General features: G+C 37.8%; 1 protein-coding gene across 2 annotated transcripts in view; it reads left to right on the forward strand.

Moving 5' to 3' along the window:
• The window catches only part of LOC128732903 (uncharacterized), a 69,367-nt gene that overhangs the window by 44,057 nt on the left and 11,877 nt on the right, over positions 1-13,433 (forward strand). The gene's annotated exons all lie outside the window — the stretch shown is intronic.

Here is a 13,433-nt window from a genome sequence, read left to right on the forward strand (position 1 = left end):
CAATGCGCCTGTCCGCATCACCACCGGTCATAACATAAACCGACCAAACCAGACTCTCGCTCTAGTGCTAAGACCATCGTAGACCCTCCCCGATTCGTACAGACCCAGACAAACCGGCTGCAGGTTGTGGCTCAACCTTATGAAAACAATAACAACACTTCAACCTCAACAGCGGCTGTGGAAAAGTGCACGATCGTTCTGACCTTTTTTCCACGCGATCATAACCTATCGACGATGACGATGACCAGATAGATTCTAAGTTCGTTTGTCGATTCTGCTGAGATTGCTTGTGGACCGTGCCGTGGCTCGAACGAAACTGAAAGCGAACATGGTTGGTAGCAGCTCAGTCAGCAGGCCAGGCTCGACATTTTTTCTGCTGTTCCTTCTTTTTTGTCCCTTGCGATCGTGCTCGCGGTTTCGTGTTTATGCTGTGGGCTTTCGCGTGCCCCAAGCAACCGTCATGCCGGTACTAGGGTGGTTCAAATAGTGACCCGCACGCAATCAGATAAGAAAATATAATTTTGCTCTGAACTACTGACCGTAGAATTTTAGTGCGACTTTGGAAAAAGACGCACAAAATTCTTTTGGGGTGCTTATAGGGCACTCATCAATTTAACCGTTGCTCATGCAATCGTTGCACGGAATTAATTTTACCGTGCGTCGAAGTGCAATGTCATTAGAATTTCCATTTATTAGAAACTGCTTTCGTAATATAAACCAGCTGTTTTAAAAGTTTTTCCGTCCCAAGCAAATGGAATGATACAATCCTAGTGTGTAAGGGCCAAAAATATGCGCTAGAATATTGTGTTTATTAGAGATGGTCGGGTAGCGGAAAATTTACCCGAAACCCGCACCCGTACCCGTACCCGCCGGGTACGGGTCGGGTTCGGGTATTGAAAAAAAATATTTTGCGGGTTCGGGTCGGGTACGGGTTTGGTTTTGAAACCGGGTACGGGTCGGGTCGGGTCTATTGACCTCGTTTAACACTAAAGATTGTCGGGTATCCGGACCCGTACCCGTGCCCGACGGGTTGCGGTCGGGTTGAGAAATTGGCCTTTTTCTTAGTTGGCGCTCTTTCAGTTAATTATTTTTGCATGAAAATCACAACTTGAGCTTCTTTTGAATAAACTTTAATGAACAAATACTAATGACTTGATCGTATCGTTTATACGATATTGCCCGTTAGATGTTTTAGGAAACGATGAGATCAAAGAAACAAAATCAGCGCCATAAACATGCTTGAGGATGGAAAATATGATTGATAGAATTTTCGGCACTTGTTATTTTTGCTGGTATGAGTGGACCCATATTTATTCGTATTCGTAAATCGTACAGAATTATTAGTAACCTTTCTTCCTCTTTTTCATATAAAATTTCTAAGCTCTAGCATCTATTGATTGGAAAAGCATCTATTGATGCGTAAAATTTGTTTGCAATTGGTATAAATTCATTTGGGAAAATCAACTCATTAGTATTTTCAATACTATACACCACTATACCTATATGATTAAATGAAATACTTTTCTTCGCTTTTTGTCTTGCTCGTCCGATTGCGAGTAACAGCAAGTGAAAAAATGACAATTAAAATGTTTCTCACCCTTCTTGTATTTCTATGCAAATTTTAAAATTGTAAATCGCATATACATACATACACACATACACGCATACATCTATACATACATACATACATACATACATACATACATACATAGACGCATGCAGGCATACGTACACATTCATAACACATACATTGAATACAATCGACCCTTGATTAATTTATTTCGATTTTATACATTTTAACGGTTTAATATACGGCACTTAAGTGTTAAAGTTTGAATAACTTTTGAATCAATCGTCCGATTTTCAGTAACTTGGTTTCGTTTTATAGATCTCAACAGTAACTTTCAAATGATAATAAATTGTAGGATGTTTCCTATTGAATTAATGCTTATATGCAACAAAAAGCAGTTTTAAATACATTTTTTCCACATTTCTTTATGTAACTTTCAAACCACAAGCCCAATCGTCATGAAATCTTGAAGTTAAGGTCTTGAAAGACTTCCCTTTCATATGCAATCAATTTTGGTCAAATCGGTTAAGGGACCTATGAGATAATGAAATCCCATATTTTTCGTATTTTTATACATAACTTTTGAACTAAAAGTCCGATAAGTATGAAATTAAATAGCGAACAATGGGACACCCAGACCTTTCATTTGACAGTAGGATCATTAAAATAGGTCTAGCCATCTCCGAGAAACGTTGGCTCAATCAAAAGCGTTCCACACACACACACACACACACACACACACACACACACACACACACACACACACACACACACACACACACACACACACACACACACACACACACACACACACACTCACACACACACTCACACACACACACACACACACACACACACACACACACACACACACACACACACACACACACACACACACACACACACACACACACACACAGAAAATGCTCAGTTTTCGAAACTGAGTCGAATTTATACTATATTTTCATATAGTAGAAAGGCAAAACTATATATTTGATTTCCTTAATCCCACGCTTATTTGATGCAGTGTGTCTATTTTTGATTGCGCTTCAAAAACTCAAACTAAATTACCGAAATGTTTAATTTTGGCACATATTCGCTACGTGTGTATTGAAATGAAGGAAGGAATTACGAATTGGTCATAGTCCACAATAAGAGTGCAATAAAACTAAAATTGTTACTTGGATTTACTTAACTGGTCTATTTTGGTATCACATTGGATTTTATCACATATTACATATTGCCCTTAACACCAAAAGTTCTGGAGACCAGAGATGGATCGATCACTTTGACTCAATTTTGATTCATTTGACAGTACCGTCTCAGCCGAGCCAAATATGACAAAGCTATATATGGGACATTTGTAGAGCAAGAGATTATCTATAATTTTGCTGAATGAAGTTTTGATGTATCTTTTGTAGTTACGGTGCTACGATGCTAGTATCTTATTAGTGACTAAATGAACGTTCATTTAGTCACTGATGAGTTACTAGCATTGTTACTGTTACTAGTTACTAGCAACTACAAAAGATATAGCAAAACTTTGTTCAGCAAAATTGTAGATAAGAACTAGTCCTACAAATGTTCCATACATAACTTTGTCATATTTGGCTCGGCTGAGACGGTACTGTGTCAAATGAATCAAAACTGACTCAAAATGATCGAACCATCCCTGCTGGAGACTACAGGAAGCGCACTGCTTCCGGTAGATCTACATGTTGCTGGTACCCGTCGTGATGTACGGTTGGCTCATCTTACCGCATCCACCCAATTTGCCCACATTATCCTTCCTTACCTCCTCAGAAATATTCAACCGTGAAGGGGCAACGTTAAACTCCTATCCCGGTAATTTTTGTCCGCCTTGATGTTAGTCTAATCGTCCATCTAGACGCAGTTCGGTGTCGTTAACTGCTCTCAGTAGAGCTTCCTAGCGCGACTGTGTTTGTCATTCCGGTTCGGTGTCTTCCGGACCTTGAAGCCTTTCTATTTAAGATTGCATCGACTGATTTATTCATATGACTCGTGGTTGACTTATAGCAAAGCTATTTTTTTTAAAGATTAGCAGAACATTTTTAGGTATAATGCAAAGAAAAAGTGGAACGAGCGTATTGAAACATTGTTTTACTAATAAGACTTTAGAAGGAAATTTGAAATATTACAGTTGACTGCAGGCGAGTATTACAACAAGATCCAGATGGCAAATGTTTGCCTTTTCCATAATTCTTCAATTAACGATATGCACTTCGAAAAAAATACCTTTAACCTGTGTAATATTTCATATTGCAGCCGAAAGACAATCAATGTGAGCTTTCAATAAACAATATGTGATAAAATCGATATTAATAACTCAACATAAAAACACGAGGTTAAGCACTAGGTAGGTTTCGTCCAACGAAAATCTTTTTGTTATATTGATTGAAATTATAACTCGACAATTTAATATACTTTTTTACTTTTTTCAATTAGGAAACTACCACCTGATTACAATAAAATATATAGTATGTACTAGAAACTAGACAATCCAGTGAATTATCCGCTAAAAGGTACTTATGTATTCACAAACGGTCGAGATCATCGCTTCAAATGACTAATTATTATTATTACTATGCACCGATTGTTACGCGCAGGCGGAAAGCGAAGTTTGTTTCAACAACCTATTACCCATCTTCCGGGGCAGATTTTTTTTAGATTTCTAGCGAGGTAAGGGTAATCGCTGGTTGAATAAAACAACAATCTGACTAATTGATGATTTGTGTGCTGTGAAATTACAGTTGTCTCCCTTGTGTTATGATAAATGGCATCTGGAAATTAAATAAAAAGAAAACTTATCCAATTTAATTCTACTATGTATATTTTATTCTTGTCAAGAAGGTACATAGTAGAATTAAATTGGATAAGTTTTCTTTTTATTTAATTTCCAGGTTTCGTATTTTCTACTAAGTCGCTCCAAAAACTTCAATGAATGGCATGTTTGTGTGGTACTGGTATTGGGTGTCACCATACACAGCTAACATAAGGCAAATAATTTGCATGCTAAAATGCGGGTATATCAGTGTAAATTGAACAGTGCATAGCGCCAGTAAGCTGAATTAATACACTGCAGACTAAACTCGACAGGAATTTTCATTAATAATCAGATTGTGTGTGCTTATTACTATTATACTTTAAGATAAAATTTAACGTATCACTTGTCTTATCCATTAACATAAATTAGAGAGCAATAGAAAATGTGAAGAGCGAAAGTACGCCAGGAATGTTCAGTGGAGAAAAATCATCCGTTGAAAGATTGAAAGCACTTATCATTTTTATTATTGAACGTGCACTCCCTTGTCAAACTACAGCGACAAGTAGTAGATCTAAATGTGTTTGTCCATAAAAAAAATCCATACAAGAAGCGCTGACGTACTGACGTGCTGACCCGCGTACACGTACAATTCGCTTTGTAAAAAAAATCTTTACGAATGCTCTGCGGTCATAATTTACATACGAATGTGGGTCGACAATTACTGCCCAGCACCGTAAAGGGCGGCATTCAATTCCTGGAATGCGAAGGAGTGTCGACGAAACCTACATATTCGTGGTTGGATTCATTACACGAGGAAAGGTTTCGCAATTTTCGATGAAGAAACATGCCTTCACTTGAAATACAAGTGAAGTTTGGGTGCTTGCTGATAACAGAGCATTGTTAATAGGTTGGTTCAACATATGGATATAAACAATATTAAAATAAATCAGCGATATACCATAACCATAAACACCAACACTGATTATGCTTTGCGCTTTGGCTTTCAAAATAGGATGGCACAAGAGTGACTCAGAGTTCATGTTGCTCTAGTTGTTGTATATTTGTTTTCGAAATATGAGCTGCTCTAAATGGCAAAATCGCATTCGTGACAAATTCTAATGCCAGCTCAGTTGCCCCTTTGAAAGCAAACAAGTGAATGCTTGTGGGATGGTACGTTGGTGTTGAAATGGTAAATCTCAAGGTTCGTTTTACTATGTCTATTTGCCGAATGTCACGTTATTGTTTATCGAATTGATAACTACATTTCCGGTTGTTTTTTTTTGTAGCTGGCATATTTTTCGACGAATATTACTAGGATAAAAGGATTACTGTGGAAGATTTTTTTTAAGTTTGGAGGGATTTGTTTAAATTATGCTGGTTGATATAAGTGTTGGAGAATGAGATGTTGGCCCCTCTGGTGCCCAATTTTTTTTTCAGCCTGACAAAAATTTTGATTGCTTTCCTTTGTGGTTATCCGAATTTGCTGATAAAAAAACCCAATCTTAGAAACCGTCAAAAGGCGGTCCTAAACAAATTTTTTTTTTCAAACTTTTTTTTTCGTTAGTTTAGGATTTGATTGAAGTTGTATCGCCAATAGAAACACAAAATAATTAATTTTGCTGTTTTCCTGGTTTTTGTAAGTTTAAAGTCAATGTATTGTGTTGGCAGGTCATGGGAAAAAGGAAAATGGGAAACCGGTATTGTCATGAAAAGATATTGAATATCTAGCGGAGGCCACCAAAAGGCGACGGTGGGCACCAGAGGATTAAGAAATGAATTCGTAAATTAAAAGGTAAACTTGAAAAAAAGAAAAGCCTTGGTGCTATAATCTGCTCTCGGATTTTATAATGTTTCGAGATTTTTGTGAAATATTTTTTTGAAAAAAAAAAACAGCATTCAAAAACTTAATTATCTAATGTTACTATTGATAGTTTTTGGTGGCCTTGTTATTGATTAATGTTTTATGAAAGAGTCTTAAATTTCTCGAGTTCGATTAGTTTTGGGATGACGCAAAAATTTCTGTTTTATTTGTAAGAGAGTTCTTATCCCCCTACCACAGGGGTGAGGGGTCTCAAACCATCATTAAAAAAATTATTGCCTCCAAAACCTCTCACATGCCAAATTTGGTTCCATTTACTTGTTACTTCTCGAGTTATGTGGAAATTTGTATTTCATTTGTATGGGAGCCCCCCTCCTAAAAAGGGAAATGGGTTCTAATTCATCATAGAAAAAAATCATGCTTCCGAAAACACCCACATGCTAAATTTGGTTCCATTTGCTTGATTAGTTCTGGAGTTATGAGGAAATTTGTATTTCATTTGTATGGGAGCTCCCCCTCCTAAAAAGATAAGGGGTCCTAATCCATCATAGAAAAAATTCATGCCTCCAAAAACACCCACATGCCAAATATGGTTCCATTTGATTAATTAGTTTTCGAGTTATGAGAAAATTTGTATTTCATTTGTATAGGAGCCCCCCCTCCTAAAGCGGGGAGGGGTCTCAATTCACCATAGAAAAAATTCTTGTCTACAAAAACACCCACATGTAAAATTTTGTTCCATTTGGTTGATTAGTTCTCGAGTTATGCAGAAATTTGTGTTTCATTTTTATGGGAGCAACCCCTCTTAGTGGGGGGGTCTCTAACCATCATAAGAACCTTCCTTGGCCCCTAAAACCCCTATATGCAAATTTTCACGCTGATCGGTTCAGTAGTTTTCGATTCTATCCATTTTTATAGGTATAGATTTACGTATGATAGAAATATTGCAGGTTATTACTGGTAAAGGTTTCATATTTTTTGTTCCTATTTTTTCATGAGCTGCCCAGCTAGCTTCGAGGTACGATGCTGGTCTAACAAGCCAGTCGTCGTATGTTCGAATCTCGGCTGGGCGGTGCTGCTAAAGGGTGTCGCACATCAAATTGTATCACGGAAAAAACGCTGTAGCAAATTACCCAATAGGTATTTTCTCTTGAAAATTGGAGTAGAAGTAGTTTAGAGTGTATTGTTTACACTGTATATTTATCGCTATCAGTTTTTCGAAAATTGAAAAAAATGACGTCTCCCGAAAAGCAACGTCGCGAAATGATTTTGCGCAAGTACCTGGAAAATCGTCAACTATCTCATCGAGACAACGGAAATAAAACTCGGAATCGTGCACTCAACTGTGAGTCGACAGCTTCCAGCACAAGTTTGATGTTCCGGAGGAAATAAGTAAGCATAAACTTTCAAAGTTTGCCAAGAAACATATGATTTGGCAAGCGATCTGCTTATGTGGCAAACGGAGTGCGCCGTTCGTGACTACCAGGACAGTAAACGGGCAGATCTACCTCGAGGAGTGTCTACAGAAGCGTCTGCTTCCTCTGTTGAAGCAACACGAAGGCCCTACATACTTCTGGTCAGATCTAGCTTCGTGCCACTATTCAAAGGATGTCCTGGAGTGGTAGGAAGCCAACGGGGTTACTCGTATCCAAAGACATGACCCCCCCTCCCCCTCCAACGCACCGGAAGTAAGGTCCATCGAAAAATGCTGAAGTATTCGGAAGCAGGAACTACGGAAGCATCCCAAGAAGGTCAAATCAGAAGAATACATGAAGAAAAAGTGGGTTTTCGTACAGAAGAAGCTGCATCCAGATGCGAGGTGCGAGCTATCGGTTATAATATTGAAGTTGAATGAAATAAATGTGCCAAAAGATTACTAATACGGGTTATATTTTATTGTCTGAGTTTGAAAAATCCGTGATTCAATTTGATGTGGGACACCCTTTAGAGTCAAGTAAGATCATTGCACTGACCCAGTAATTGTTCTGTACTCTAAATTAACCGGCTGCGAAGTCTGTCGATAAAGAAGGATCAAGTCCTAAGGACGTTTATAACCCAAGACTTTGCTTATTTCCTGTACCGACTCATCACTGCGACCTGTATCGTTGATCTATTGTGATATCGCCTGGGTGTTTGAAGGAAGAGTAACGAAGGGCCTGAGAATATAATTTCTATAATTTCTTTTAAGCTTGGGTTGTGAATCGATTAGACGCTTAATTTTTTTGTAGTCAATATTGCTGAGAAACTTCAAAATATTAATTTTCACTATTCCGCTTAATAAAGGTAAAAATACATACTCCTCTCCACTTATCTACTTTACTGAGATTTGGCAGAACAGATGGCATAGAAACACTCACCGTATTCAAAATTCCTACTTTTTTGCTTCAGGAAACCATACCACTGATCTAAACTGATAGTGCCCTAGAACCGAGTGAAATTTACCTACCTACCTCACCTTACTTAACTTTTCCACTGACATAGACCATGGATGATGGCACAGGAGCAATCCCCACACGCGAAACTCCATAAGGCAAATTATTTTGATTCAGAAAGTACGACAAGACTCATCCCCGCTCCCCTAAGCCACATCACTGAGCAGAGCTGGTAGTCCATTACTGAACATTACTGAATTACCGAAGCTGAACACTACTCTTTTTTTGCATTCAATGAAATAAAACAAGAACAATCGGGAAAACTAAAATTGATTATACAGCGAGAAAAATTTGGAGAATTCCATTTAATTCTATCATTTGATGCGATCTTCCGTTAGGATTTGTAATTTTTATCAAACTAGTCAATCTTGACACTTTGTTCATACGCCGGATAATTGAACAGGTTACATTTGTTGCTAAGCTTCCAAACAACAAGGTTGACTGTCCACGTCTTTCGATTTTTATCAACTAATTGACGAATTTATTTGTGGCTTTTTTGCTCCGCTCATGTGCTCATGTTATGAAAATGTTTTGCACCATTTTAGCATCAATATGAAAAGGATCCCATGTTAGCTCTTACCAGTAGAGCTTTCAGAATGCCATGGTATACAAAACAACCGAAGCTCTAAATGATCACTTTCTCGATCTAATCATAATCCTACTTTAAAACTACAATTTCCGATCGGCGTATTTCAATGACTCAATCACCTGGGTTATATCTAGTTAGCAACATTTAAATGATATTATTCATGATATGCAGCAACGGCTTCTGCTTGCCTTCGGCAAAAACCGCTCTCTCCCCCCGGCTTGTTAATTATCTTTAATATCATGCAATTTGTCGATTAAAATAACGAGTGTTTCGTGAAGGATTGATTTTCATATTTATTCAGTAAGCACGACTTGCAATTGAAAACATATTTTAATTGTAATAATGAAAAAGCGGATCTCCCATTATTCTTGTGTGGTAATTGAAGATTAATACATCTGTCCATAAAAATGTACTCACATTTCACATAAATTTGAAGTTTGTTGCTTATGATCGTTTAGGTCTATTGATACAAAGTTGACACAACATATTATATTCTGCACGTAACTATAGCACACATTTGCACAGTAGTTTATTTTCAACTATCACTTTCTGTTCGCAGTCATCCGTATAGTTTCGCGCCCGAATGTAAACTAAATGTCTTTCGATGAAGAAAATCCTTAGCTGACAACAATGTTTGCTGTTAAATGATTTTAACATTCAACAGGAAACAGATAAGCGCATTATTGCTAAAGTATCGTGAAGGGCGTATCCGTTGGCAATAGTCTGCCACGACGATTGGTTATCTTCAAAGAATGTGGAAAAATTGCGTTGAATTTCCACTTGGAATCATGCGGAATGGACTGCAAATATCAAAACTAACTGATAACACAGATATTATCTATTAGTTCAGTAGGCTCACCCCGCCTTATAGATGGTTCGTCACTTGCACCGAAATTGAAAGCATTTGTCAATATTTGAGTCTCAACTTGTTCCTGTGGAAACGGAAATAAGTCACAAGGCATGGTGTTGCACGGTTCAAGTTTACCGTGTCGCAATACTGAATGCTTAGTCATGAGGGACACCTTGAATTACTTATCGGTCGCTGACACAGCTACAGTTTTTTTATTATGCAATTACTTTTTATTGTTCAAATCGTACTAGAGCTCGTAATTAGAGATGAAATTTCGCGATTGGGGTACAATCGCTTGTGTAAACATCAAGTAATAATTTTTATATGGCTTTTGAGTATCCGAATCCAGTTCGAGTGGCGTCGATCGAGTTATTTTTTTAAATTGTTTTTTTTTCAAAATGCATAAAGGTCATCCCTTTTTCGATATGACTCCACGGCTTTGCTCCACGTATGCACAAGATTTGTAGTGTGGTCAGGAGCTCCATCCTGTTGAAAGCAGTAATATTCTTCACCATACATTCCCCGAACGTAAGATATCAAATTTTGTTCTAAGACCATTTCTAGGTAGTATTTTGCATTAACTTTCGCACCTTTGTCAAGAAAAAAGAGATTCCCTGTTGATATTCAGCGCAACTGTCATTTTCCGTGCGGACCGGTCGCAACTGCGACAAATTCGCTCTCGAACAGCCTTTTTGGCCTCTGCAGTTCTGATGCTTCGTTTTCTTCCGATTGCTGTATACTATGCAAATCCTCTTTTTATAGCGAGATGTCTAACCGTTTCACCGTCCACCGTTTCAGAATTTATTTATTATCAACGACCGTAACTAGAATATTGGTATGTGTACACTGAACGAGACGCAATACGAAAATGAAACTGCATCAAGTAAGACTTAAGTCATGATGACACACACATGGTATTAGTTTGATTGTCTTAATTGTATATGCCGTTGCAAGCAAAAAATGATTTTTGTTCGAATATATATTTGTGTCACACTGTATAATTTCGGGCAATTGAACCTCTGATAATCCATTTCGACCTATAGATATAATAAAATAATTTTTTTTATTTGCTAATAATAAAATGAAACTGGAATTTTAACATATGTATCATCTGATAACGCTGAATTTACGAATCGACGTTAAGTTTTTGTATAATTACATTTTCTTATGCCTTGGAATATAATTCCATAAAATCGCTTATTTTATGGACATAAATCAGTCCAAAAATACCTTTTTCTCAATCAAATGCGATGGCCTGAAAATATGTGGAGTAGCGGTATTCAACCTCACTGTTGTGACAATTACAGTACTTAAACAAAATAATTATTGCATTCCGTCGTCGTTGTTGTTATTTTTGCGTAAATTCAAAACTGCAACCAAGACAATCAACAATTCGTAGGAAAAAATCGCGGTAGATTCAAACCACCTGATTTGATCATCGGCACGTTTGTGACTTGTGACCAAATATATCCGAACAATGCGAAACATTGTGCCAAAACAACGAAAAACAAAAGACTATATAACTTGACTTCGTCAACGTCTTCTTTAGAATGCCCGTCACGCATTGTACACGAACATCAACCCGTCCCATCGTCGGCAAGCGCGCGTGCCCGGTTCGGGTTGGTGTGCTGGCCTGGTAGGGTAGCCACTTCACCAAATTTCCACCCAAAGTGAACCGTTTGTGATGGTCGTCTGCAATAAAAAATTAACTGTACCCTGCTGCTGCTGCTTGCTGGCTTCCTGTGCAGTCAAGTTCAAGTGCATCGTTGGGGAGTTAATGTCATAGGCATCAAAATGCAGCAAATGATTCATTGAAACCGTTCAATCCAAATAATTTATGGTTCAGCAACTTTCACGCTAATTTTCTAGTTTTCAATAAAAATTTGAAAAATGTGTTTCCTTAATTCAATGTTTGATTTATTCATTGATATTGATATTCATTGAAAGCAAAAAACGAAGCCTTGGGTTACAAACATCTTTTAAGACTTGACCATTTCTTTTTCGACAGACTTCACGCAGCCGGTTATTAGAATATATTGCTGTTGCAGTTGAAAACCGTAATAATCGACGTGCGACATTCGGTTTTATTCTTGTTCTATGTGTAGCAACTACATCGCAGGTGGTGAGCTGTATAGTGCATCAATGTGCGAACACAGCGCACCACGTGCGACGTAGTTGCGACACACAGAACAAGAATAAAACCGAATGTCGCGTCGATTATTACGGTTTTCAACTTCAACAACAATATGACAATTACAGGACTAGCGCAATGATCCTACTAACCATAGCAGTAGCACCCAGCCGAGATTCGAACATATGACGACTGGTTTGTTAGATCAGCATCGTACCTCGGGGCTAACTTAGCATTGCTCATTGAAGTATTACCTCCAAATACGGAAGTTGGTTGGATATTCGTGCGTATAATTTAAATGCGTTGGTTAGGTTGCATATTCATGCGTATAATTAATGCGTTAGGTCGATTCTCTGAGTCAATCGTTCGCTCAAAATAAACCAGTGAGGAGGAATGGCCTCTTTCAGTGCCACTTGTCAGATTCACCGATATATGCATAATGCTGAACAACCTTTTCTTGGAAGCTTTTTTTCTCGTTTTTTGTTGACGTGATAACGAACTTACCACAGAACGAGACGAAACAATAAAAATTAATGTATTCAAATTCTTCTAGTTTGGAGAATGAGAACACTCTTGCAGTTTGCTATGTAAATTGATGTTTTCATCTTGTTCGGTTGGGAGTATTTAGTCGTGTATGGTAAAATATTACCGTTTTACTTTTCGACTATATATAGTATAAAGTATAAGAATCACTCTGAAAACCGAATTTCGAAAGGAAGCCGAGTGTCATATACCTTTCGACTCAATTTCGTAAGCTAAACATTTTCTGTATGTGAAAATTGAATTCATATTGATCGGGCATTTAGTTCTAAAGGTATGTTGAAAAAAGCTAAAAATACGAGACTTCATCTTCTTAGGAGTTCCTCAATCAATTTGAATAAGAGCCATAACCTCAAAATTTCATGACAATTGGGCCTGTGGTTTGAAAGTTACATAAAGAAATGTTAAAAAATCAATGAGCAAAAAGCAACGCCTTGGTGCTATAATTCCGTTATCGAAATTTGACCTTCTGTTTTTTATGCGACAGACTTCGCAACCAACTGTTAGAATACAGGACAGTGCGGGGTCAGTGCTACGATCCTATTGATTCTAACAGCCTCTCCCAGCCGAGATTCGAACATACGACGACTGGCTTATTAGACCAGCGTCTTACCTCGAGGCCAACTGGGAGGCTGGAAATCAATGAGCAACATTGTGCAATTTATGGGGTTTTTGAAAGTTACTTTTCAGATCTCTCAAACAAAACGGGGCTTTTGA

Source organism: Sabethes cyaneus, chromosome 1 (assembly GCF_943734655.1).
Source record: "Sabethes cyaneus chromosome 1, idSabCyanKW18_F2, whole genome shotgun sequence".
Classification (NCBI taxonomy): domain Eukaryota; kingdom Metazoa; phylum Arthropoda; class Insecta; order Diptera; family Culicidae; genus Sabethes; species Sabethes cyaneus.